This window comes from Lissotriton helveticus, chromosome 5_1, assembly GCF_964261635.1.
Source record: "Lissotriton helveticus chromosome 5_1, aLisHel1.1, whole genome shotgun sequence".
Taxonomy (NCBI): domain Eukaryota; kingdom Metazoa; phylum Chordata; class Amphibia; order Caudata; family Salamandridae; genus Lissotriton; species Lissotriton helveticus.
Genome location: NC_136065.1, coordinates 196,988,109 through 197,006,319, shown reverse-complemented (window position 1 = coordinate 197,006,319; position 18,211 = coordinate 196,988,109). Strand labels below are relative to the sequence as shown.

Genomic DNA, 18,211 nt, shown 5'->3' with positions numbered 1-18,211 from the left:
TACTGAAGCTCTAATTCACAATGGATCCTCTGTATATATACTGCCGAGGAATTACATATACCTAATCTGTCTGCAATGACTGTTTGTAAAAAAGTACTCTCTGTATATTGAATATGTTGTTAATATGTGTTGTATATTTGTACATATGTATATAATTCCCTTTTTTAAATTGGATGTGGCCTTTGTCTATTCTGAGTTTCTGAACCCGTTCCAACATGGCCACTGCCTAACAATTATCCGGGGACTGGCTCATCTGTCAGAAGTTTATATTTAGGATCACTGATAAAGGTAACATGCTACTTAGTTTAGGGTGGGGAATCAGTTACTTGATGAATTGTACAGTCTAATTTGGGCTGTTTCACTCGGTAATCGGCGCTATAATCGAATATTAAATTCACCTCAGCCTGGTTAGAGATACACTATGTATTAATTAAAATCGTGGGGGATGCCCAAAATATATTTTAATTTAGTGTGGATTATCCTGCGGAGAAATAACTCTCGACATGGACGGGAATTAGTCCTTCGTCAATTTTGCTAACTTGAATGTGGTCGCATTTCAGTCTCGGACGGCTGTACATCTGCTGCCTCCGTGAGTCCGTGAGTCCTCTTGCGAAAGTAAAGAAACATTAAGGGTAAGCGTGTTGTTAAGCAGAGGCTCGATAAAAATTAGCTGCTTGGACCTTGCTAGTTAGTTTCTAATTCGTCCCTTTGGTCTTCTTCCAGTCAATTGCATACTACGCGGTTAAATTGGAGCGAGTATGGACACAGGAATGATTATTGTTTGAGGAGGATTTTTCAGAGTGATTGAACCCAATTGCAGGTAATCTCCACTTACCCTTCTATGTGTGTGGTTATTTAGGGTTTATATATATACCATTGAGAGCCCTCCTGCGAAAGAAAAGAAACATTTATGGTAAGCGTGTTCTGAAGCAGAGGCTTGATTAAGATGAGCTGCTTGGACTTTGATAGTGGGTTTCTAATTCGTCCCTCTGTTTTCATCTTCCAGTCAATTGCATACTACGCGGTTAAATTGGAGCGAGTATGGACACAGGATTTACCATTGGTTGAGGAAGATTTTTACATGAGTTACTGAACCCAATAGCAGGTAATCCCCCTTCTATGTGTACGATATATATATAATCGAGTGTACCATAGCAACCATGTTGACCCTAATACATACCCTGTATGAATCATTTTAGGGCATTATCCATCACCACTATCGATTGGAATTCGTTTTTGAACAGGAAACTATAAGGTATTTGACTTGGCCGGTTCTCTTTTTAAACTCCAACATTAAATGTACCCAAAATTGACATTGACAAGCCCCTCCTGTCCATTGATTCCTTCTATAGGACATAGAGCCATCAATTTGCGTGGACTTTGCACCGCTTTACACCTCTCTGGGTAAGCGTTTTGAACTATTGGGCATTTCTATCTAACTACTTAGAATTAGGCAGCAGTCTAAATATGTAGTTAATTCTCTTGTAGGGACATCTATATTCCCTTGGTTGCCCTACCTTTTATTGTCCTGATGAAGACTCGCATGGCCCAGGCTTAAAAATGACCACATGGCCCTAAGACGAGTCGAAACGTTGACGCAGTATTTATATAACCTGGACCTGTTCGATTCTCTACATTGATGTGCAAAATTTATGATATATTCATTTACATTGTATGAGAATATTTTTCTTTGAATATCCTGAGGGTCAGGTTTTACAGGATGGATCATTGTTAATCCGTTACTGTACTTTGCGATACATTTGTAATATATTTTTGTGTCACCATCTATTTGATTTTTTCACTTTCTTTCTCCTCACCACTCACCTCTTGGCACTTCTTTGCTATGTTGCACGCTCCTTAGGGGTAACCAGTATGGATTGTAATGTTTTGCAATCAGGAATTCTCGTGAATTTGTTTGACTGAGGAGCAATGAATTAAAAATACTGCTCTTTATTGTTACTGCCGTTTTATGCCCTGATTATTATACGCTTGTATACACATATGCATCTATGGATAGAGCTGATTAATATATGCTCCAAAATCTGTTGAATTAATGAACATTTACTGATGGATTCAGTTTATAAACTATAGAGGTTGGACCACTGTATTATTATATTTAGGAGGATAGTACAGCAGGAAGCACAACAGACCACAGGGGCAGGAAGAAGGGGGCAGCACACAGCCCATGGAGGGCAGGCTGAGGGACAGTCACAAAAATCTAACCTAAGCGGGAAGCAGGCCAGGGCATGGACAGCTCAATAGACAACAGAGAGCAGGCAGGAGTGGGTAAAGGCAGCACATGGCCCACGGTTGGCAGGTGGGAATGGGCAGGGGAAGCACAACAGACCAAAGAGGGCAGACAGGATGGGGCTGGGGCAGCTCATCCAGAAAAGAGCAGGCATAGGGGCCCAGGAGCAGTAAGCTCACCTCAGGGGCAGCCGGAAGGGACAAGGCTCATGGGCGGCACAACAGAGTGCAGGCTGGAGCGCCACAGGAGGGAGAAGGTATCGGAAGACATAACATAGAGAGCTGGCCAGAGTACCAGAGGTAGCAAGCTGACCTTGGATGGCATGCAGATGGGATGGGCTGGGGCAGCACAACAGAACACGGTGGGCAGGCAGGAGGGGATGGGGCAGCACAACTTACCACAGAAGCAAGGCCAAGGGGCTGGGTCAGCAAGCTGACCTTGAATGGCATGCAGATGTGGCAGGGGGAGCACAATAGATCACAGATGGCAGACAGGAGGGTCAGAACAGGCAGCAAATGGACCACAGAGGGTTGGCCAGAGGGCACAGGAAGCAAGCTGACCTTGGAGGGCAACAGCGCGGGGCAGGGACAGCACAATGGACTTTAGAGACCAGGCAGGGTGGAGTAGGTGCGGAAGGCAGACATATCGAGCAGGCCAAAGAACCAGGGGCAGCAAGCTGACCTTGGAGGGCATGCAGATGAGATGGACATGGGCAGCACAACAGAAGATGATGGGCAGGCATGAGGGGTTAGGGGCAGCACAACTGACCACAGAGGCAAGGCCAGAGGGGCAGGGGCAGCAAGCTGACCTCAAAGGACATTCAGATGTGGCAGGGGCAGCACAATGGATCACAAATGGCAGGCAGGAGGGGTAGGTCAGGGCACGGAGGGCAGACCGAGGGGCATGGAACAGCACATGGATCACTGAGAGCAGGCAAGAGAGGCTGGAGAAGCAAGCTAACAACTGAGGGTAGATGGAAAGAGCAGGGGTAGCAAACTGATGAAAGAGGGCAGGCAGAAGGGTCTTGAAAAGCAAACCCTCAGGCAAACCAGTATTGTACAGGATACAAGCAGTGCACAGCAGGGTTTGGCCACTTGCAGTGGGGTGGGTGTAGGACCAACACATGGCTGCACACTGCTGAAAGAGGGCTAGGTGCCCATTGGAGCTGGGCCTGGACCAACCGCCTCATGGGTATGGCAGAAGGCTATTCATGAGGGGTATTAACATAATAAGAAAACATGAAATTCAATGAAAAGCACAAAGGATAAAAAAACGTCATAGTTAGGTATGATAATGCTATCTTTCCTTACACTAAACAAATCCCAGAAATAAAGTTTAAGCCCATTATCATGTGATTAGTGATAAACAAAATGGCTACAAGTCTAACATGTTGGCACAGTCATAATGAACAGATGATGTCATCAATCATGTCATTCAACATGTCACCAATTATGTCATTTAACGTCATGAGTGATATAATATGTGAGGTCATAAGCACAAATTATAGTTAGTTCACTTAACTGTGACTTGTGGATTTCAGGATTTTGTCAGTTTCCCCCTCAAGTGCCTGAGGGTCAGGGTATCCCTACCGTTCCCTTTATACTATTTGCTAAGTTTTTCCTTTTTTCTAGGAAACTGGGACCGCAACATTTTTGTCAAGTTGCAGCTGGCCAATCAGATCATGCATTACTGTTGGACTAGTATGGGTCCTGCAGTACCAAAAGGGAGACAATCTTCCTCAGCCAATCAGAGGGCCCTTTTGTTTAAATTTTTGATACCGCTGGTTTCCTGACCAACCAGCACATCTCTTTAAATGCAAATTTCGCAAAATCATCTGAAATGATTTACACCAAATCACAAAAAAACAATGTTTATAAGTAAAGTTCCAACCTCTGTCATATTTGGTGTAATTCTGTTCAGCCATTTTTTCCGTTATCTGTGGCAGAAGTTTCCTATGGGATTTAACTTAGGAAATCAATGTTTTCCGGACCCCACCATATTTGTTTGTCCCAGCTTGATGGATCACCACAAAACTTTCCAGGTAGGAGCTGAGGTGCCTGAACTTATTTTTGAAAAGTTTTGTGCCGATTTTTCAAATGGTGCCAAAATTACTAACAAAACAATAAATGCTCTTTCTATGGAAACTCTGACCTAAATATATATATACAGTGGCAACCTCCTTATCCAGCAGTAACACACTCTCTCTGGGTGCAATCCACATTTGCTAAATTTACAGTTTCATCTACATCTCCATAGCTTGCTGACAGGTTTCGACTTGACAGCCTTGCTCACAACTATCACAGCATATTTTTGCCATAACATCTTACGCACTCTGTATAAGACAAAGAAAACAGACTCGTGCAACATGACTACTTGCAAAATGGATGTGATCTTTAAGTGGTACAATTTCCAAATTTGATATCTCTAATTACAAAACAAAATCTCACATGTTCTAGTATCATTGAGATTAATGGTTCATATGCTCCATGATATCATTCTCATAGATATATTAACCGGAAAACTATTTACAAGCATTACATCAGTGAATACCATTCATGCACAAATCTGCATGTAATGGTCAGAAATGAAATTATGAGAATATACTCTTGCCATTCAGGACCTGTTATCACATACTCTGCAATGGGGACCTGATTGTGGTTCTAAATGTCACAACATGGAAAATGTAATGTAATGCCATGAATGTAATGAAATACAATGTTAATGATCAAGTCCTAGGGCTAGATGTAGGTAATTCGTATTTACCGATTCATAAATACCGAATTTTACCGATTTGGTATTTATGAATCGGTAAATATGAAGGGGGGAGATGTAGGTATTTCTAGAAATTGAAATACCGAATCGTTAATATTCGGTATTTACCGATTCGGTAAATACCGAATCGGTATTTCCTATTGATTCCTATGGGCTGTGAAGCCCATAGGAATCAATGGGAAATACCGATTCAGTAATTACCGAATCGGTAAATACCGACTCCTGCCAGGGTGCAGGGGGTGTCACTTTGACACCCTCTAGCACCCCAAATACAGACATGTGTGCCATGTGGCACACAGACATGCCCTAAGGGCATGTCTGTCTGTCACATGGCATAGGTGTGCATGCACACCTGGATTCGGTATTTTACCACCCAATTGAATTGGGTGGTAAAATACCGAATCTGAAAGGCCTTTGGGACTCAGAAGAGTCCCACCTACATTTGGATTTACCGAATCGGTAAAATTACCGATTCGGTATTTTACAGAATCGGTAAATTTACCGAATCGGTAAATTTACCGATTCTGTAAAATAAAGGCCCCTACATGCCAATTTCTAAATACCGGTTGATAACGGCCGAAATCGGCCGTTACCGACCGGTATTTGGGCTCCTACATCTGGCCCCTAGTGTGCTATCAATGTTTAGCCATTTGGATGCTATCAAATGATGCTCCCGGTGTAATGTAAACTCACTGCTAGTGAATAAGGGTGAAGGTAAAGTGCTTTGTAAATGGAGCAAATGCAAAAATGTATTGTGTCAAACCCAAGAAGGCTGAAAACGTAATTCAGTTTCAAAAGGGTAGTCAACAAGATTCAGACAGTGAAATGACTCTCAGCATGCAAAACATGTAAATATGACATCATCCACTGAAATACACCAAAATGTGAAACCATACTTGTGGTGATAAGTCAACTTGAATAAGGAATTCACTTCCTTCAACCCTATATGCAAAACATAATTAAATCAAGTTTCCAACAAATTGTAGCAGTGATCAGTTCTTTAAAGCTGATCAAAAGATTATGATCAAAATGTTAAAGGAGAGAGGGTATCCCCAATGGCTACTTGACCAAAGCATTACAAATCAACTACTCCTTACACCAGCCTATGAACAGATGGACCAGTGACAGGAAAATAACCCAGGAACCCTTTTCGGTAAGTTGGTAGTTTCACCCACACTATGCCCTAGATGAGTGTTACATATCTAGATGAGTGCCTTGGGTTCAATGAGTGCAAGATTACATTGAAATGAAACAGAGGGAAATAGTTTGCTGGATCTTAGTAGTTATCATACTAATCACCTTGAGTCGAGTAACCCATATGAGGTACTTCTCATGGCTAAGAGGAATTGCGGTAAGGATGAAGGTTATGAAATGGAAAAGATTATGGTATTGAAACATGTAAGAAAAGAGGGTATCCGAGGCATATGATCTTGAAAGCAGCGAGTAGAGTTGATAGGGTGAGGATAGAAATAGTGCTGGTGCCCAAGGGCAAGAAATAATAAGTAATCGAGTATATCAGCCCTGATCAATTAGGCTTTAAAACAAAATAAAACTGTGAAATTGTGCAGATCTGCACACATTTTTATAAAAATTTGAATAGTTTATATTTTGACAATAGATAAGATAGGTGGCAATCGCTCTAACACTTATAGAATATCTAGAACACTGATGGATCAGCTGGTTAATAGCCATTACCACAGTCAATACACTTGGCCGGGGTTGGGCAAGATGAAAACTGGATATTACCCTTATTTTAACTGTAAGGCATGTAGGATTCAACAAATATGATGAATATTGATTACAAGGGGATACAAAGGCAGGTTTAAAAACAAGAAACACACAGGTTATCATACGACTCACACAGTGTTTGTCCTTGAAACTGTATAGAAAGTCACATGTTGGGTGCATGACCTTCACAGTGAAGAAAAAGATCTGTGAACCTACAAGGGTGCTTAAAAGAGTGAAAGTGGCTCCACAACAGGCACACACTTTAAGGAGTTTCACAAAAGTGACTGTGAAATTCTGATTTTTTTTCGGGGATAACATTGTAGAGAGGTGCGAGAGATGAGAAGTCAGGAAGCTAAATTTGAGAAAGCTGGACTCATGTCATATTTTCTATTCAATACTCACCAGTCATGTGTCTTCAACAGTGATGAGGAGTTATGAATCCATTTGTTTTCGGAATATGGAACTTACAGATGTGAACTATCAACATGTTCTCACCCTCCAGGGGAAAAGAATTGGAATGGAACCGTGTGCAACTCAATGACTGAGCATTCTCTTCTTTTTATTACAGGGCATCAAAATGAAGTAATGATATGCAGAAGTTGTGACTTGAGAGCATGAATTGATATAAAGATTGATCTAGAATTCTATAAGTTGTGTATGATGAATGCAGATTGCCCATATGCACAGGATACATCAATATGGTCATTTACGTTCAAAGGGCATAGCCATAGAACTTAACTCACTTAGGCTAGATATAAACTGTGCTATATGCATCTCTAATTGTGATGGGTTTAATTGGCAACTTGAGTGTGACCATAAGTAATAGCACCAAAAAAGAGTTGGGTTTGCCCAATTAATGATTGAAAATGGCAAAGATATTACCATCTTGGCGGGTGGCACAGTGCTATACTTCCTTAAGTACTTGTGCCAGAAGACTAGGGTTTGAGTAGTACCCATGTTACAAAATTGATAAAGCATGTAGTTAAATGAATTTGGTCTATGTGCAAATAAAGGTTTTTCACATTTTTATTTTTTTCACAAGTTTCAATAATGCAGATATATGGAAGAAACACTGTAAGAAAATGAGTTCCTGATTAAGGGGGGGGTGAAACACTTCTCAAGCAGCAAACACAATTAGTCACAAGCAAAACTAAATTAACCTGTGCTCAACCCTTGGGTAGCTTAGCTCGGAACAGTGAGGCTTAACTCAGAGGGAATGTGTAAAGTATTTATGCAACACTCTAAACAGTAACACTGTGAAAGCACAAAACCAAAGGATTCCACACCAGTTTAGAAAAATAGCATAATTTTTAATATATAAAAAAAGGCCAAAAAAAACATCCAATGAGTAGCACCAGAGACTATCAATTTTAAAGCTTTAGTAAAAATAGTTCCATTAAGCACATAGTGCTAGCTGTGGATATCTGGTTGCGCCGGATCGGGAGAAAGTCACATTTCAGCGATGGAGCACAGGCTGGCTCCAGGGACCCCGTTAAGCCAGCTAAACTGTGTACCTTAAATCCCTGTTTGTCGAGGATCCGCACTGTAGATGAGTTGCTCATCTGAATTAACGCATCCGTTCCAAGATGAGGCAAGGCTGCCTTGTGAGGTCCAGCGCCATGGTTGAAAATCTAATTAACAAGGGCTTGGGATGTGAAGTCCAACACTGAGGATGAATTGCGCAGCTGGGGCGATGCATCAGTTCGGTACGAAGTCTGTCATCATCATCGAGGTTGCCATCAACAAGAGATGCTAGGCCCTCCACCAGTGAGAAAACTACACTGGGTGTGGGCTTCCCACAGTAAGGACAAGCCTCTCTATCACTAAGCAACAAAACAGAAGGAGGTATTTAAACTGCGGCCGATTCAGAGAAACTTGATAGACTATCCCGCCTCGCTACATGCGGCGGATTGATATGCGGTAACTCCGTGACGCTGAGAGCACTATCCTGCTTACGTTTGGACCTCTAAGGTAAATGATTATCGACAGGTTTATTGACTTTCTTATCAATTTTAGAATCGGCAAGGTTATTTACTCTCTCGTTTCTCAAAATAAGGTCTCTGCCATTTAAGTGACTATTGGAGATACTTGTTTCCAAAGTGTAACTGAGTGATATGCACGGTCTATCTATACTTTAGAAATGTAGAGTCCTCCGTTATATCGGTTTTATTTGTTTTGGTTTCAGTGCATATTGCGTGGAGGGGGCCACTTCTTTATCGTGTTGGAGTACCGCATTGTAAGAATAACTAATCACAAAGGGGAAACACAGCTACCCTGTTTTTAAGGTATACCCTGAAATATTATGACACCTTGGTTGTTTGAAAACTCACCATAGGTTTGCCGAGCAAGTTATCAGCTTCATTGTATACTTCCTTGTTTAGGATTATCATCCTCATCGTTATCAGTAACTGTGGAGAGCTTCGTTTGGAATTTAGGAATTTAGGACTTAATATATAGAAGCTAAACCCCCTCCTGTTTATGCAGCAGGTACGTGGCAATACGACTATATATTATCTTTAGTCTATGTGAGTGGAGGTTTCCCCTATTCAAAAAGCAGCTATTTTGGCCTTTTGATTTAAAATATATTTACGGCGATCCTAGGAATTTCTACATTTCTGTGCCTTTATCCATGATATTTCCGTGATTACACCTTTAGATATGCCCAAATTATGGAAAGATATGAATCTAAAAGCTAGGAATTTTGATGAATACTCGTGACGACTATCATATCTACATGACTTGTTAATTAATATTACATCTGTCGGCTCGTTGTGCACTCATGTGGCGGCTAATATTGTGAAGAACTTTGTTTTCTCCTTCCAGCGTATAGATCGTGCTGGGGGGATTGTAAACTGAACTTGGTATGTTATGTTTTACAGACATATACTGGTTGTGGCTGAATCTGTGTCGAGCTTCCAAAGTCTACGTGATTGTCTAGTGTATGCGGTCTGGTAAACCACTTTAAACAAGTGAGTCTAGAATACTAACATAATAATAGAGATACTTAAAATGTAGAGAGTAATTAGTTGTTAGATACATGTATTTAATAAAAGTGATTGTAAAGATGAAAAGTTTTTAGACATAAATGAATTCATATCCTGTTGTTTTGTCGATCATCAATGCGGCATACATTGGAACTCCTTGATGTGTTTCCTTAAATCTGAGTACTGCACAATCTTGTTATGTATGGTTATATCAATGTTGCTATGTAAACAGGATAAGAAATGTAAACAATTGACAGCGGAAAAAAGGCTCTTTTTAATATGGGATGTTATTAGGAATTGTTGTACTTTTAGATGTAATGATTATGTTTTGCATTTATAATTGGAAGAAATCGTAATAGGATGTTCTGTTTTTATATGTATGTTTCAGATATCATTGTGTGGCTCCTGAAGAAGGCGTTTTCCACGCCGAAACGCGCGTCGAGCTCCACTCGCCACAGTGTTGGTTCTTTGTAACACTAATGATACAAATATAAGGTTTTTTTTTATGTATGATTGTATAATAAATAATTACATTGTTGTTTTTTAACTTTTATCATCATACGGTGGTGGTTCCCACTTACTTGTATGATTTTTATATGTATTCATTAAAATCATGATTTATTTTTAATTCTATTCTCTATGTATGATTTTTCACTGTCATTTGCATTACCTGTTTACACATTCCTTTGCTGACTGCCTAGGTGTTTGCTTCACACAATCATCATCGAGGTTGCCATCAACAAGAGATGCTAGGCCCTCCACCAGTGAGAAAACTACACTGGGTGTGGGCTTCCCACAGTAAGGCCAAGCCTCTCTATCACTAAGCAACAAAACAGAAGCCAATACTGCAATATTTGATCAAGAAGGAACTAAATTTCTACGCGCAAAGAATTAAACTGTGTGCGAGTTTGGGACAAATTGTCCAGAATTAATCAAATTTATTATTCAGAAAGATTTTGAAGCATCTTCGTTGGTGTAAATTTACCAAGCATTTCACAACAAATATCAAAGAACGGACAGTGCAAAAATTCAAAATTCATAAAAATGACATTGACATAAAACATACACATTAGTGTAAGGAACGAAGCATACATACAAGGTTGATCAACTTTCACATTCGAATCTCACTCTCTCACACATACCAAACATACATCAATCAATATTTACAATTTAGAATGTCACAAAATAATTGTTTTTAAACAACACCAAAGAGACCTATTTAGTCAAATCACAATATTTTCAATTTGAAAAAGAGCTATTAGCTCATAGCTTTCTTATGGTGTGCATAAGCGGCCCTCCACCAAGGATGTATCATGCATGGCTGTTCTGATCAGGCAAGGGGCTGCGATGTCTTTGTGACAGTTCCGATCCATGCAGCAGTGGTAATGCATCGGTTCTGCTCAGGGTTTCACCATGCAGCAGAGGAGATGCGTTAGTTTGGCTGGAACCAGAGGCTGGCAAGCACCGTAGGCCCACTTCCAAGGGTCCAGGCCTGAAGTGGCACCACTTGGCAGGGTAGACTCAGAGATGGCAGAGCCCAGGTGCAGGGTTGGTGGAAGCCTATTGTGTCCCTAAGGCTTCAGATCACAAGACCAGCCAACTAGCCCTTGGAGTGCCTCTGGGGTCAAGAGATGCAGGTCCAGTCCTTCTCACTGAGGCAAGAGGGCAGCAGGCTTCAGGTCAGCACAGAAGGACAGCAATCATCCAGAGCAGCAGTCCAGCAGAATGGCAATCCTTTAAGCAGCACAGCAGCCATTTTTCCTGGCAGGGTATTCATAGGTCCAGAAGTGTACTGATGAGTTGGTGACTGAGGCTCAGTGCTTTTACTCAGTTGAACCTTTGAAGTGGGAGAGAAGCTTTAGACGTTTCATTTTGAAGTCCCCAGGCATCCTCTCTTCCCTTTCTTGGTTGCAGACTAACTACAGAGACCTGTAAAACATAAAAGTATACGTCCAACTTTTTAAATACACTGCAACCTGCACTATGGACTGCCATGGGCCTACCGTAGGGGTGACTTATATGTATTAAAAAGGAAGGTTGAGTACTGGCAATATTTTGCCAGGTCGAAATGGTAGTTTAAATACTGCACACACAGGCTGCAAAGGCAGGCCTGAGACATGTATAAAGGGCTACTTAAGTTAAGTGAGTGGCACAATAAATGCTGCAGACCCACTAATAATTAAACAAGGCAATTGGGGATTAGCCAATGTTACCATGTTGTAAGTTGTGAGCTCATGCACTTTAGCATTGGTTTACAATGCTAAATTGTGCAGAGTAATAAGGCCAGCAAAACGAGATCAGCAAAGATGGAGAAGGAAGGCAAACATTTTGGGGCAAGACCACAATGAGGCTGACAGGAATCTTTGTTAGATCAGTCTGTCTTGACAAATACCTGTAGTGAATATGCGATGTTACGTCGCATGCGATACATCGCATGCCATTACAACCCCGTTGTTATAACAACCGCGTTTTCTTGATGAGTGATTTCATCTCATAGACATTTTTGGCCTGATTCACAAAGGTAAACTTAAACTTTTTGTGAGTTTACTACTTTGAGGTAGCCACAAACTAAGGGCCTGATTGCAAAGCCGGTCGGACCGACCTCCGCAGTCCTGTCGGAGGTGGTCCAACCGCCACGGTCTCGTTGGAAGCAGTCGGTCCAACTGCCGGATTACGATGCATGCCTCCTATACTCCGACTGACCGCTAAAAGACCTCTGGCTTCAACAGCCTTTCTCTGACCGCCGAGATGCTGGTCAGAGAAGAACAGCATCAGTAGGGCAGTACAGTGATCTCAGACCGTGGTCCGTATTTCGATGTGGGTTTCCGACGACCCAACCGTGACGGTCTGACCGCCTGTGTCGAGTCATTAAAATTGATGGACTTGGGGTGCATACTCACCCAAATAAGCTTCTCCCAAACAGTCTCTAGTGTGGATCCCTTCCTCCAGGTTCCCCCTACATTGCGGCAGCTGAAACTCTAAGACCAAGACTCTGAGGACGCCGGAATGCAGGTAAGTCCGTAGGTGGCATGTATCCTCATTGGCTGGACTGTTCACAGATTTTCACACTCCAGCAATGCGGTACATGGTGCACAAGGCATATCCCCACATATGTCATGCATGTGTGTACAATTAACATGTTTCAAGTGAATTTGCACGCACTTGCAGCAACATATTCGGGGGTATGTGCACCGCCGTAGATGAGACGTTCGCGGAAGCAGCGGTTGCATCGTACTATGGCGGGGGAAACTATCCCAGCCTCGTAAATTGGAATCGGATCGCAATCGTGGCGGTCAGGCGGTCGGTCCGACTGGCATCTTAACCAGGCCCGAAGTGCAGCATTTTACAACCCAACACTTTTTATACTTATTCGTGCAGAGTTCTCTGCTCCGATTACAGTCTCCAGGTGATGAGAACGCCATAATACGTACAGCGCCCGCCATGGACGATACTTTGACACACTCCGATTCCTTAGCCAAACCATCCCAGTACCTTATACATTCAGCCCATCACGCCCACGTTATTTAATGTGGCAGTCGTTGCCTCAAGGCGCCTGCGTAAATCTGCATTTAACAGTTTTCACCTCCTGCCCGTCACCTGCCCCCCCTGCTGCTGCCCTCTCTATGCAGTCACCAGTAAATACGGACTCCTTGATGGTTTCTTAGCTGTAAAATTTGCCAACTGTTGTCACACAACAAGGAAAAAATACCTACTTTGTTAGGAACACTTAGCTGCTCCTTATTTACGGGACGCGTGACGTACTGCATTCCAAGGTGCCACGTCGCATAGAGAAAGGTCACCTTGGGCTATCTGGCACGTGTGTGGACAGCATCTCTGAATATTCGTGTTAGTTCTCCGACCAACGGACTGGCACTGCTGGAAGCTCGCTCCCAAGTAAGGTACTAGGCAGAAAACAGAGCTTCAAGTGTTTCCCCCTCTTGTTTGATTAGCGAGCCTTTCCAGCTGCATTTCCTACCACACTCGGCTTAACCTTTTCTAAGGCTCCTGGGGCACCACCGAAGAGCAACCTCAGAATATATATAAAAGGCCTTACACACAGAGCCGGTTCATACCCGCCCTAGCCTATGTATAATATTCTGGAGAAAACGTTCCGCTTTCATAAATAAATTGTAAGAGGAGAGCGATTTTACAGACTGACCATAAATCATTTACAGAGCTGGTAAAGAACGAAATGTCAGGACTTTTTCTTTCAGATGCTCCCCTGAATTCCCAGAGTCCCCTCCTCGGGGACTACTTTCAGTTCAAAGACTTTGGAAAACTGCTAAACCAGAGCTCCGCGCTGAGAATTCCCCACTGGGGCTCGGAGGGCGAGGGGAGCGGAAAGGCGTAAGTGAGCACTGTTGCAGCCTGACAGGCTTCATTAAAAATTTCAGGGCAGGTGTACTTCTGACGATTTTACAATGAGCAAAATATAAAATATTTGCATCGCCGCAAATCACAGTCTCTGTCTCGAATTAAGCCGCCGTCTATCACCTGTCAATCAAATGGGCACATTATGTTTCGGACACTCTCTTATTCGGTTTGACATGGGCTTCATTCTGCACCTCTGACATTTCCAAGAACTGTAAATAACAGGTCTTAATATTATCCAATTTAATGGCACTCAATGTACTGTTCTTGGAAGAACTGAATCAGCCATGTCAGGTTTCCCAGGTCTATGAGCGATGTGTTGCTACGGTCCAGGTGTATTTCCTTGAATTCTTGGACTTTTCTTTTAGTCTCGTTTATTCCATTATAAAACAGAACTACAAGTTCTAGAATTCAAGGAAAAACCTAGACGGCTGGAGCTCTACGTTACACATGGGCATGGGAAACTTGGCAGGTACGCGGAATTCTGACGAGCTTCTTGGGATAGAAATTGATGAATGGTATAGTGGTTCCCACTTATGTCAGCCCAGCTCAATTGGAACAGATTACATTGTTCTTGTTGGTCCTTCTTAACTTGATTTAACTGTGGCTATGAATACTTACAAAAATAAGGTATTATGACAGCTGTGGGTGGGGGTGCAAATAATGCCAAAGGAAAAGAAGGGAAGACGGGACGGGAAACGGAAGGAAAAGAAGGAAGGAAGATCGATTAAGTAGGAAAACAAGAAGACGAAAGGAAAGAAGGAACTTTTGAATGACAGACTAAAGAGGTAATGAATGAAATAAGGACTAGAGAATGCAAGGAATGGAAGAACATGGAACAAAAAATTAAAGAATGAATGAAAGAAGTGTGAAATATAACCTGTTTGTGTTAGTGGTAGCAGCACCTATGTTCTTGCTCAACACTAAATACATGCTACCAAGTTGTGCTCGGTTCTCACGTGTAAAGCCTCACTCTCATGTGTGGCACCAGAAGCGAGAAATGATTGCATATCTTGCTCGGCTCTGAATATTTACACTTTTCTATCTATTTTAATGTGGAGTGTGTATTAGCTCACGGTACAGTCTCAGCACCTTCGTTGTCCTCTGCTTCAGTTTTCCTCACATGATCTAAGCTCCGGTCTTGTTCATGAGACTATACATGTGCAGTAGCGATTACACCCACACAGTGCCCGGGGATCACCAAGTTGTCTGATTTTGTGATTCACAGGTTGCATTTCTTTTTTAAAACACATTTTTAGACTTCAAGATCTGCCTGAGTGCAAGTCTCTTTCATAGAAGGAAGGAAGAATAAAGGAAAGACCGTACACTGGTGAACGTAGCTTTTTGGCAATTGTTTTTAAACTGATGTAAACTGTTTCATTTTAAACATATTTTCCCAAACATTCATCGAGGGAGCAATCCTTGCATACCATTAAAGAAAGAATCTGGACCACTCACTCTGTGCCACATGGTTCAAAGTGATTCTGCCTACACCCTTGCATTTAGGTAACAGAAAATATCAGCTTGCGAATTCACCCCACTAACACAGCATAGTGGACCCTGGTAACTCCTGGGGGGCGGAGGAGGGAGGATAAACTATTACAGAGTAAAGCTTTCTTCAAATATTATTTTTTCAATTTTATGGATGGATTGGAGTTACTTCTGGTTCGCAGCTAACCTACAAGCTAATACTATTAGCATATATTTAACAACTATTTGTTCAATTACCTTGTTGTGAACATGTATGACAAATTAAATCATTTGAACCACATATCATAATTTTGTTAGATGCATTCTATACTCACTGTGCATGAAATCTGTCACTACATTGGGGTATTTCACCACTTCTAATTAAAAATACCGCTACAATAATAAATCAGTAGGATCTTGAACTAGTACCTTAATTACCCACTCCAATTTTCAGCTCATTAGGATACCGAGACATCATTTTTTCAATCCAAGCTGTCATTTGTATCTTGTTTGACTCGGAAGCCACAGAACACTTTGCTTTCTTTTTCGCTGTCTACTGAGATGTTTCTTCAGCTTGTTGCATTTTGTTTGATATAACCACTAAGCCCCAAGGAAATACCCACACGTGGGTTCCGTGCTTTATGTGCCACTGGAACCAAGCTGCACCCTGCACATGAATGGCAAGAAAAGAAGGAAGGGTGCGTTATACACTTTCAGAGTGCACTATAACACTCCAGCTATGCTAGTCAAGCACTATGCAGTCAATTATACTTTTGCGAATTCCATTGTTTCAGGTTGTGCCTACGCAGATCAGATTTACACCTGCCTTAATGTTAGAAAAGGTAGTTGAAGCCCCATGTAAGAGTGATTTTTAATATCCCTACCAACTGGAACAGAGACCCATGCCCAGGTGAGGGCTGCATAATCGCTATTTGTTTCAACAGCGGTGTTGAAATCGACAGCCACCAGTTACATAGACCTATTTTTTACACCTATGTTGTTAGGAGTAGTTGTTGAATATCTTGTTGGCTGCAGTTAATTTCTTTAGCCCTGTAGTTTAAATTAAGGTGCAACCAGATCGTTAACCTTCTTTTTAGTCTGCTAACTGCTGGGATAGTAAAAGCTTTGTGTCCCACATTAAGAACTGGGTTTATAAGATTTCCTTAAAGGTGCAAACTGAGCATTTGGCTTCAGACAATCCAGCATAATAGATTTATAGTTGCTGGATAGCTAGAACTTTGTTCCACAAAGAACATGAGCTATGTGAGGGCCAACTTTATTATGTCTAACCCACCAGGACCTGAACTTTATCTTACCCTGTTGAATCGTCCATACCATAGGTTCCTTTTAACACGCTTTTGTCTTAATATGATTCATTTGAACCTTGGTTATTTTCCTAAATGGAGCACCCCTGAAGACGCTATGCCGTGTTCTTGTGACAACTTTTCCATCCAGAACACTATGCATTTTTTAATGTTCTGTGGTCACTACACGGAATTAAGGTTGAAATTCTTGGTTCCAATCCTAAAGGAGGCTGGGTTCTTGCAGGTTAAGCCTGCCCTCTTTTACCTGCAATTACTACAGTCCCCGAGGATTATTTTTCACGTTGCTAGTTTTTTAGTGGGTGCTGGTAGGTTCAGAAATAGGATAACGACTGTTTGATTGCTTCTTGAGGAACCCCGATGTAGCTCTATATAATGATTGTTTAGTGATAATTGGTAGCCAGGGTAACTAAATTGATTGTTGTTTTTATTCTTTTAACTATGATCTTTTTAGATGAATCATTATGGAACATTATGGAAAAATTTTAAGGTTCAATTATTCTGTTTTTACTGTGTATATCTAATGTATATTATTCTGTTTTTATTGTGTAAAATTAATGTAATTTATGCATGTTTTTGTATAGTAGTATTGTCTTTTTATGATATTGATTTATCGAAATAAAGTATTCTGACTGACATGAGCTATGTGTCTTTACCAAGTATGTCTGGTTGAGGAATATCCAGCCTTTAGAATTTTGGTTGTTGGGCACTGTTAGAAATGGGATTTCTGGTTGGCTAAGGCTTGCGCCAAAGCCAGGCAGAAACCACCACTCTAGTCAGGGCAAGGGAGTTACACGCTGCAGATAACCCCTGCTCACCCCCTTAGTAGCTTGGTACGAGCAGTCAGGCTTATCCCAGAGGCAATGTGTAAAGCGTTTGCGCAATACACACACACAGCAGCAACACACTAGGCAGACCACAAAAAGGAACTCCACAAAAGGTTATATAAAAAATAGCCTTTGTATTATCATAAACACATTAGAAACGTAATCACACACTTACACTGTGCCACTAGGCAATATTCACAGGGGATTATATACAGGACCAGGCCAATCGGGCCACGTTCAGAACCATCAGAACAGGTAAGTAAATATAAACCACAACCAGTAACTACTGGTACAATAGTGACCTAAGCATTATCACAGTCACATCGGACACCATACTAAAATATCATAGCATGACATTAGGCATATCCACATTAGGCCCAAACCTCACTAGCATAAACATATCACAGACAAGGCCTCATTAGGATAAACACATTATGCATAAACATTCTAAACATAAACACATTATGTCATAGGCATCACAAGCATAAA

At 41.5% G+C, this 18,211-nt stretch overlaps 1 protein-coding gene across 18 annotated transcripts in view; it reads right to left on the bottom strand.

The window, feature by feature from the left end:
* The window catches only part of LOC144754318 (uncharacterized), a 771,250-nt gene that overhangs the window by 556,181 nt on the left and 196,858 nt on the right, over positions 1 to 18,211 (bottom strand). For 15 of the 18 annotated variants that reach the window (XR_013594709.1, XR_013594701.1, XR_013594706.1 and 12 more), the window contains one exon: positions 16,003 to 16,240. The exons of 2 other annotated variants lie outside the window; for them this stretch is intronic. The gene's annotated coding sequence lies outside the window, so the exon portion shown is untranslated. Of the gene's footprint in view, positions 1 to 11,554; positions 11,662 to 16,002; positions 16,241 to 18,211 lie in introns of those variants that run through there. One more of the 18 variants, XR_013594708.1, reaches the window with a different exon arrangement.